This window comes from Anolis carolinensis, chromosome 4 (assembly GCF_035594765.1).
Source record: "Anolis carolinensis isolate JA03-04 chromosome 4, rAnoCar3.1.pri, whole genome shotgun sequence".
Taxonomy (NCBI): domain Eukaryota; kingdom Metazoa; phylum Chordata; class Lepidosauria; order Squamata; family Dactyloidae; genus Anolis; species Anolis carolinensis.
The window spans coordinates 105,609,081-105,619,089 of NC_085844.1; positions in this window are offsets into that span (position 1 = coordinate 105,609,081).

A 10,009-nucleotide genomic window follows, 5' to 3' on the forward strand; every position below is an offset into this window, starting at 1 on the left:
ATTAAACATCAAATTACATTAAGTTTTTACAAATTAAGCACTAAAATATCGTGTTTTACAACAAATCAACAGAAAAAGCAGTTCAATACCTTGCGGAGGCAGGCCACAGGAGACAAGGAGTTGCCTCGATGGTGCCCCCAACAAGATGGCGCCACAGGCAAATGCCTAGTTGGCCTTGTGGTTGAACCGCCTCTGATTCCCCCATATTGTATTCTTGGCATGTGTCTACATTGGACAGTAAATTTGCTGATGAACTTAAAGAAAGATTGATGAAGCCAGTTCTCAGTCCATCTGGATTAAGAACTGGTCCAAATTAGACCCAGTTGAGACTCTCTCAAAACTGTGGGATACCCCCTGACTTTGCTTAAAGCAGAATATAGTCAATTTAAATTTGAGAAACATGCAATACTCAGAGGCCAACAGATGTCTTAGGAACAAACAGAAATAACTTTTGTTTGAGTTTATGTTTTCTTGCTAAGATTTGCACTTGAATACTTAACTGCTATTCCCACCAGTATTTCAGAAAGAAAATCTGAAAGACTGTCTCCATATATGAACCTGCCAGACCCCTGAGACCTTCAGGGAAATGCTTTCTTTCTTCAACACTGCCACCATTGCAGGTTGTTTGGTGTGGACACAAGAGCCTTCACACTGGCTGCTCCCACTCTCTGGAATGCTCTTCCTTGGGACACTAGCTGGCCCCCTTCCTGCTTTCCTTCAATATTTTTACTCAAGCAGGCTTTGGAGGTATAAATTGGGTTGAGATATTTCATTTCATTGAGGATATTTTACTTATCCTTTAAAAATGTTTATAAGTTTTAATTGCTTTTAACATGTTTAGATACTGGTTTTATTTGTTTAAAATTTATTGTGCTTAGCAGCTTCTGGAAAAAGTATGTTGTTGTAGGAGAGAATATTTCTGGAACATGGCCACACAGCCCGGAAGACATACAACAACCCTGTTATCCCAGCCATGAAAGCCTTTGACAACACATGTTGTTTATTTGTTGAATCACTTCCTACTCTTCCTGCTCTCATGGACCAGCCCATGCCAGAGCTCCCTGTCAGCCATCAGAAAAAAGTATAACATTAATTAAATAAATTAAATTAGGTTAAGAAAGAGTCACAAGAAAGGTAGAGAAGTGGACTGGATTTTATTAGCCCAGTTTTCCTTTTAGAAAGATTTCCTCAATAGAAGTATTTAAATTAATTTGAAGTCATAGGATGGTGACTTAGGGATCTTCCACATAACCACGTAATCTGGACTGATGAAGTGGAATGAAAAATCCTGGTACCTCAAGGAGAGTCCACCCACAGAGCAGTTAGGCCCCATAAGTGGTCCCATGGCACCCAGAAAGATTTGGTTAATAAGGATTGAACAGAACCTTAAAAGTTATGATGAAATATCCGGCAGATGTTTTCCTTTATTTTTCCCCTAATGATATTCCAAGGTGTGCTGCACCCATAAGCTTTTAGTCAATGTTACTATGCTGCTGTGGATATAACAACATGTGCACAAGCAGATTTTCTGTCATTTCTCCTCATCCTCACTCCTGGTGTCTCCAGGTTTGCCCTCTTTAACCCTGTTTCCCTTTGGGGTCACTTGCCTGAAACATGCTATGCCCACTGTGTAATTTCAAGCTCTGTTTCCTTTCAGTAATACACAGGAAATGAGAACAAAGGAATGGTTGGAGAAAGTTATCATGGGAATTGCTTTTCTCTCATGCTTCCATTTAGCCACCTGTGTGGCTGTAGCACCGTATGTTTACATCTCTCCATCAGTTGTTTTAAGATTTAAAAATGAGGATAAGTGATGGTGCAGTCTACACCAGCATGCCACAAGGAACTTTTGGGGGGGGGGGGCACTGGGAAATACAGTGCTCCATAGCAGCACATTTTTCACCTGATACTGGATTTTATTCAAACTTTTTAATCATGTGTTTTCCATATTGTTCCACAATCATACACACATTATGGATTTGCATTTTGTAGCCCTCCCCCTTTATCCTACTTTCATCCAGGTTTTCAAGCCTGTGTATATGTGACGGTGGGAAAATCTCAGTGTATTTGATATTCCATAGGTCTTACTAAATTTGATTTGTTGTAGTCTTGTTGGGCTTCAGAAAAGCCCTAAAAACATGGCTGTGTGTCCAGGCTTTTAATTAATAAATGGCGAAGATGACAAGGACTGAACTACGGATAAGGCATGAGGATGAATGGATTTGATTTTATGTTTGAAATCTATATTTTGTAATTTATAATGTATTTTAATAGTTTTAACTGTTTTATGTACTGTTTTATATTGATTTGTACGGGCATCAAATTGTTGCCGTTGTTGTAAGCTGCCCAGAGTCCCTTCGGGTGAGAAGGGCGGGATATAAACATGAGAAATAAATAAATAAATAAATATCCCCATAACAAAAGTGTCTAGGAATAGATGTTCAATCAGAAACTTCACATCAGCTTTTCTGCATCATGTTTAATGCAGGCATGATATTTCCTGTCCTCCTCCTCCTCCTCCTTCTTCACACATAGAGTAAAGCAATGGAGATTGAAAGTGGCTAGGATTTGAAATATTAATTTGTCAACTATTATGTATGTGACAATATTTCTCAATGACTACACTGTAGATTTACTCTGTGCTTTCTAAAACAATGAGTGGATTTGGGAGACTGAAATGACCTCTTCTACTACTTGAATTTGCGCCTGCTGAGAACATGCAGAGAAATATAGACTCTAATGGATGATATATATTCCAAGCTGCATATTAATGCAGGAGAGTCAGGTCAATCTGCTCAATAATTTGAAAGACTGAATTCCTTGGGTAAAACTAATGTAATTTATGTCCAGCTTAACTTGAGTTAGCTTCACTTTAAATAAAGTTAGGAGATGCTCTGGAATTTCCATAAACTCTGGCACAAACCTGTGGTTTTGGTGCAATGTGAACATTAGGATTGGATGTCTTTGGACTCGTTCACTGCTGACATCTACATTTCCCCTAGCTCTTAAGTGGGATAGATTGGGACCATGTCATCATGGTCACCAGTCTTAAACAGTCACAGAGCTGCAGCATCCCATGATGACATCAGCAAAGGGACCTGTGTGACCAGGAAAAAATTGGGGCTGTATAACCTTGGTTATGGAAGTATTTGTAGTGTATATCTTGACAATTCTATTATAATAGGCATTCTGGACTTGTACACTATATCTTTGTGAATGAACTCATGGGATTGGATTGAAAACATTTGAGCATCAATTTCTGCTTCATCATGGAGCTCCTGATGTAACCTTGGCCAAGTCTCACTTGTCTTTCAAGATAGATAAAGTTTCAACAGGCTTTTAATGTGTAACACTTAATTGTATTGCTGTCAGCTTTAATGTGCAGTATCCGTCAGCCTTGCTGCTGAATGCGAATGGGCTGGTAGTATTATATGAGCTCTGTTACTGCTTTTAGAAATTATTTGTTTGGTGTATATTAATGATTATGTTACATGGTTTTATGGTTATGCTGTACGCTATTCCGGGCACATTTAGCAAAATAATGTGATGTGATAAAATTGTTGTTGGTATTTTATAATGATTATTATACCACGAATTCTTTGGAGGAAAGGGAGGACACAAAAACATTACAAGGTAATCTCAAAACAGAATTGAAATGAATGTGCAAAATAATTTCTTCCATGTTTACATTTAAGCACTAAAATTTTTAAACATACCCATCTTCTAGGAGGAGGTGATTAAACAAATATGACCTCTGATCACATGCTAGAATTTACTGATGTGATGGTGTCATCAGATACAGTATTAATTTAATAAGATTACAATAATAACTATCCCCGAGTTACTTTTGTGCATGTGAAATGTACCATGTTACATTTTCGGAGACACATATTACTAAATGTTTTAAGTTTGCTTATTTTTTTTTTATCCAGAGCTTGTACTGAATACTACCCATAACATACTTCCATCTGTTCACATACCTTTACTACAAAAGAGTTCACCAACTTTTCTTGTAAATTATACAGCATGACAAAGAAAGTTCATGTTATGAACAAGAAAGAAAGATTCTGTTGGTCCACTGTGGACCAAGATCTGGCTTAGGGTTCATCTACACTATGAAACCTTGGGAGTTGTAGTTTAATGTTCATAATTCTTACCAGAACAATAAAGAATGAATGAGCAATAAAGGGTGTAGAAGTCAAAGGTTTCAAACTGAGTTGTAGTTTTTCAAGGTCTAACTTTTTTGCTAAAAAGTATTGGTGCCTCATCTAACTATAAATGTCAAACTGCATTAATTCTACAGTTAGATACACCTTGGACTCTGAACCTTATCACATGGGCAGGGGTAAAGCATGGACAGTGGGGGAAAGCGTGGGACAGCGAAGGGAATCATTAGGTTCTGTTCACTCCCGTTGGTGTCCATCTTTTTTCTTCACACATCATTGCCCCATCTTTCCCTGCTTCTTCTTCACCTCCTTTTTCCTTCAATGAGGAGTCAGGAAAAACACCAGACTCCCCTGGGCCCCATTTCTCTCCATTTCTGAAACAGAGCCCCAAAAAGTCCCACCGGAAGTAGACCTGCATCATGTGATGGGCTCCTTGGGACCCTATCCTTGCATCAGAGAGAAGCAGGGAGTGAATGCTCCCTTCCCTGAAATTGATAAAATCCTCATTCACAGCTGAATATTCCAAAAAAGAAAATCGGGCAAGAGATAAATTGATGAGTGACATTAGGGCTGTAAAAAATAGTCATTTCTGCCTCGAAGGTCATATAATTAAGACTCGTACATATGAGGCGATAGTAAGAAACAAAAGGGGTGGCCACACAAAAAACTTAAGAATATAAACCTTACCTATGACTTTTTGTTACAGTTCAATAATACTTGTAAATTTCCTAAAGTCAGTTGGTATGAAACCAAAGAGGCCATTCCTCTTTAAATTAAGGAGGACCAGGTTGCCTATCATCGTTATGAGGTCAAGCAAACTGGGAGAGAAACTGAGAATTCTTGGAAATGTAGTTTGGGAAGGTGAGGACCCCTGTAGCAGAGAATTCAAAAGGCCCTGTCCTGAACTACATTTCCCAGAATTCTGCTTGCATCCCTAATGTCAGTCTGTAGTAGCAGCAGAGTTCCAATAATCATTGAATCTGCAAAAAGGACTGAGTAAGTTAATTTGCGCTGGACTGGGATGAAAATCCCTAAGTTGAAGTTCTATGGTATGTGTTGTGTGTCATAGAAAGAGAGATTCAAGGGGACTTGAATTGTTGTGACTTTAAATAAATGCATTAAAATGGTACATCAAAATTTCAGACAGAACACACCTGTGTATTTTTCCCCAATGTGATTTGTCTATTTTCTGGTGTAATTTCAGTAAACATGTGCACATTGATCAATGATTTCAAAAAGCAATTTTCATGTGATTTAATAAATTATTTACATATTTACATATATAAAAACACATGAGGGATCTAAGAGAATGCAATGTTGAATGTGGTTCCCTGTATCGCTATACAGACGTGAGTAGGAAATAAATTATTATTATTATTATTATTATTATTATTATTATTATTATTATTATTATTGTTGTTGTTGTTGTTGTTATTCTGTGCTCAGGTCCATTGTCTTCACTTGTCATTTTGAGAAACACAGTAAGAAAGGATTCTCTGCTTGGATTTACTTTGGTTGACAAGTAAAACACCTAATGTTATTAGAAAGCTCACTTTACTGGAGTCTTCACCAAACAATGTGTTCTACTTGTACTCAAGTGAACAAAATAATGGACCTTCAGATCCCTCTGCTTTATAAGGGAAGGTTGGGAAGTGAGGGTGGGAGTGAAGAGTCCCCAAGAAGGTAGAGGACTCTTCACTCTCATGTGTGCTCCTCTTTCTGTATCCACTTTGAGAATACAGTCATCCAAGTAAACAGTTGAAGCAGTACAGGTTTAGGCCCAGGCTGTGGCACAGGCTGGTGAGCAGCCAGCCAGCTGCAGCCAGCTGTAACAAATTACTCTGACCAAGAGGTCATGAGTTCGAGGCCAGCTCGGAGCCTATGTTTGTCTTGTCCTTGTTCTATGTTAAAGTCATTGAATGTTTGCCTTATATGTGTAATGTGATCCGCCCTGAGTCCCCTTCAGGGTGAGAAGGGTGGACTATAAATACTGTAAGTAAGTAAGTAAGTAAATAAATAAATAAATAAATAAATACAGGTGGAGTATCATGTGGGTGGGTGGATTTCACCCATGTTCAGGAAATAGTAGTGAAAGGTGCCATAAACTGTCCATGTTTCAAATCTGTAGAAACATTCATGATTAAATTAAAGTTTGGGAGGTATTGAATGAGGACGAGAGAGTCATTATGGAAGGGGACAAAGAGCAAATATTCAAATTTTCAGAAAATATTGCGGCTTTCAGTCCTCATAGAAAACTTAGACATCTTCCCATTGGTTATCTATTTTCATTTTTTCTGACATCGCACATCTGGGCTGACAATACAGTTTCCTATGTACTGCACAGAACCAGGATGTTTTTTGTGGGGGTGCACCTTACATTTAATTACTAGAAATACTATTGCCTCCTGCTGTGTGATGTTTTCATGTGGAATGATTAAGCTTTTCATAGTTCCTTTAAAGTCAATTCCAAAGACAGTCATTCTTCTTAAACTTCTCTTTTAAGTCTTGGTTTCATGCCAGTGATAGCAATACAGCCCCACAGTGGCTGAAAAAATTAAATGGCATATGGTTTTTGTAAGAAGCTAATTTCACATATATCTGATCCGTTTCATTTTATTCTATGTCTATTGTTGCTTAAAGCATTGCTTAACTAGGGGCAAAAAAGAAAATAACCTGGCATTTTGATCTTTAATCACATTTTTGTAGATAGCCATATGCAAGAAAAATGTCTTGTCAGATAAGCCTAAAAACTTATTTAAAAGATTACCATCTTTACTGCTGTAGTGTATGTTAAATGCCAAGCATGTTTGAATGGTTGTTATGACCAGAGAGTAATATTACGCTAATGGAATAAGATAACAGAAAGGAAAACATTTTTCACTTTAAATTCAGAGAAATGGAGAGAAGTAGCATCTATATTATATACCTCTCACTAAGGACATACAACTGGGCATCTGTCTTTGATGTAACTTAGAAACTAGCCTGAAGTGTGTTTCAAAATGAATAATATCATAACAAATAGGAGATACTAAAATTAGCAATATTTTCACTCAATATTGTGTAAAGAAATTTTCATTCACAAGTAGGTAAGAAGCAGGTATTTTATGAGGACAGCAAGACTTACATCTTTCACTAACTTTCTGTTAATAACTGAAACCAATTAAAAAAACTGTGTGACTTGGTGGTTACAATATTTTAAAAGGGACATCCACGTTTCCATTGAGCCCTGAAACCCATTGGGTGACCTGGGTCTAATTGTTCTCTCTTACTTGAATATGACAACTTTTGACAATAAGGTGTGATCCAGTTGCCTGCACTACAGTGCCTATTATACACAATAGTTGATTTTGTTGGTTACTAATTCTGGAGAATTTCAAATGTGGAAAGAATTCGTTAATCCTATATGAATATTAGGCATCTATATTAAGCAGAGTGCAGCAGAGTTAGTACAATATGAATTTGTGGTAGAAACAGGAGGAAGTGCTAAGGATGTTCTTGTAAGGGATAGAGGGATAGATAAACATGATAGATAGATCAAGGTATGTATGTGTGTACATATAGAGAGAGGAGGGAGAAGGAGAGAGAGAGAGATAGATTACATATTGTTTCAGGACATCTTGAAATGGGAAAGGGGATAGGCAAATTATATTTATCTATACTCTGATACAGAAATCCTTAAAGACTGAGTGTCATGAGTGGGCATGAGCTGACATTCATCATAGTCAATCCCTCAGTAGGCAAAGAAAGGCAAAAAAAACTAACTAATTTCTTAAGAAAAAGTGGAAAAGACTTGAGTGCATAGATTTTAGAAAGAAATAAAGGGTGAAACAAAAGGGCAGACATTCTCTTCAGAGCCCCCATTACAATAGATTACATTGTAAGTGTTAATGCACCAGCCCACCCATTCATGCCTAGAAATGGACTTTATTTCAGGCTCATCTGCTGTTGGTTTGAGCTTGTTTTTATTTTGTCACAACTGTTATGCTGTTATAATTGTTGTTTTATTCTGTTTTATGATATTGTGTATGTATCTTAATGTGTTTATATTTTGCAATTTTGACTGGGCTCGTCCCCATGTCTCCGAGTCCCCTTGGGGAGATGGAGGCAGGGCATAATAATAATAATAATAATAATAATAATAATAATAATAATAATAATAATAATAATAATTCGAAACACAACAAGATGAGTCCACAGCAGACACTCTGCTGGCAGTTGCATTGGATCACACGTCGGACACTTCCCGAGTGTCTAGGACTGTGTGATGTATCAGTGAATAATGCATGCAGATCCCAGTAAGGTGGCCTTCTGCAGCTGGAAGATGGTAATTTTGTCAGCTCCAATTGTGTTTAAGTGCAGGCCAAGGTCTTTAGGCACTGCACCCAGTGTAAGTGTCACACAGAAATTATTGAGATATTGCCCCAAAAAGATAATATGGAGCTGTGAAGACTGAGCAAAACTGCAGCTGCGGTCAGTGCTTGTCCTGAAGAGGGAAGAAAGTGCAGAGTAGCTCCAAGGATAGGAGAATAAATGGGCCTTGTGCAGAAGGTAACATAAGTTTCATTTGCATTCGAATGTCCATATCCATGGGCTCTGCGCCCATGTATTCAACCAATCACACCTAAAAGCTGAATTGAATGTGACAAGAATTAAAGAAGCCTGTAATCTTTGGGCACATGGCAACAGAGGCCCTATCTACACTGACTATTTAGTGCAACCTCAAACTGATACTAAAGAATGTGGCTTCATGTGCACATGATTACATAAGAAATCCTGGAATCAGTTTGTGGCCTGGATTGTGATTACACAAGTCAGTTGCCACTGATGAACATCAAGGGCTTTCTTTTCATGCACTTTTGTGGGAGTTTGTTGTTTGGCTGCCAGTTTGGAGTTAACTTAAAACTGCATTAAATGATCAGTTTAGATGAAGCCAGAGATGTACCTTTGCAAAGAGATATACAAATTTGACACTCCTTCAAAGATGTTGCAGAAAAAGATTTTTTTTGCCCCATTCTTGGAACATATGGCTTCAAAATATCTCCCCAAAAAAACCTTGGTTGCTGAGCCATACGAGTTGTGGAGGACATAATAATCAATTGTCCCTGACTGAAAACAGTCAACAGCCTTACTAAGTTCATACTGTCAAGACTATGATATTGTGACTTTCTGAACAAATGCCAGAATTTCTCTCTGTCTCCCAAAATCACAAAAATCACCATTTCCATTTTTGAAACTTGGCAACAGCAGCAACAAAAACTAGGCTACATATAAAAAGTTTTCTATATAATTAAAAGGCAGTCACTGTTGGATTTAAGAGCATCTTCTATAGTTGTAGCAAGCTAAAAATACACCATCGCCTTGTTCACTGGTAGGAAATTATTGTGCCTTTGTATAACTATAAATTACAATACTGGGAGCATAATGATACACCTACATATGTGTTAATAAATAGACATACAACAAGAAAATGGTTCATTGCTTATATCATTGTGTAATTTATGAGTCAAGTTGATAGGAATAAAAAAGGATTCACTCATGTTCTTTCAACTTTGCGGTGCTCATTTCAGTTACTGTCATCTTCTTGGTATCTTACTTTTCTGAATCTAATCAGTCCTAACAAATTCCAGAGTTTTCCAAGTCCTTCTCGTGACAAATCTTTTGCCAGACTCCAGCTGTTACATTTCCACAGATCCTACCATTTTTGTTATTTTGCTTCTTTATTCATTTCAGAATTTCTATCTTGCCAACACACCTCTTTTGAAATTAGTATATTAATATACTGAGGTGAAATCAATGTATCAAAACAAATGAGAAACCACAGTGTCTTTCATCATTTTAATTAT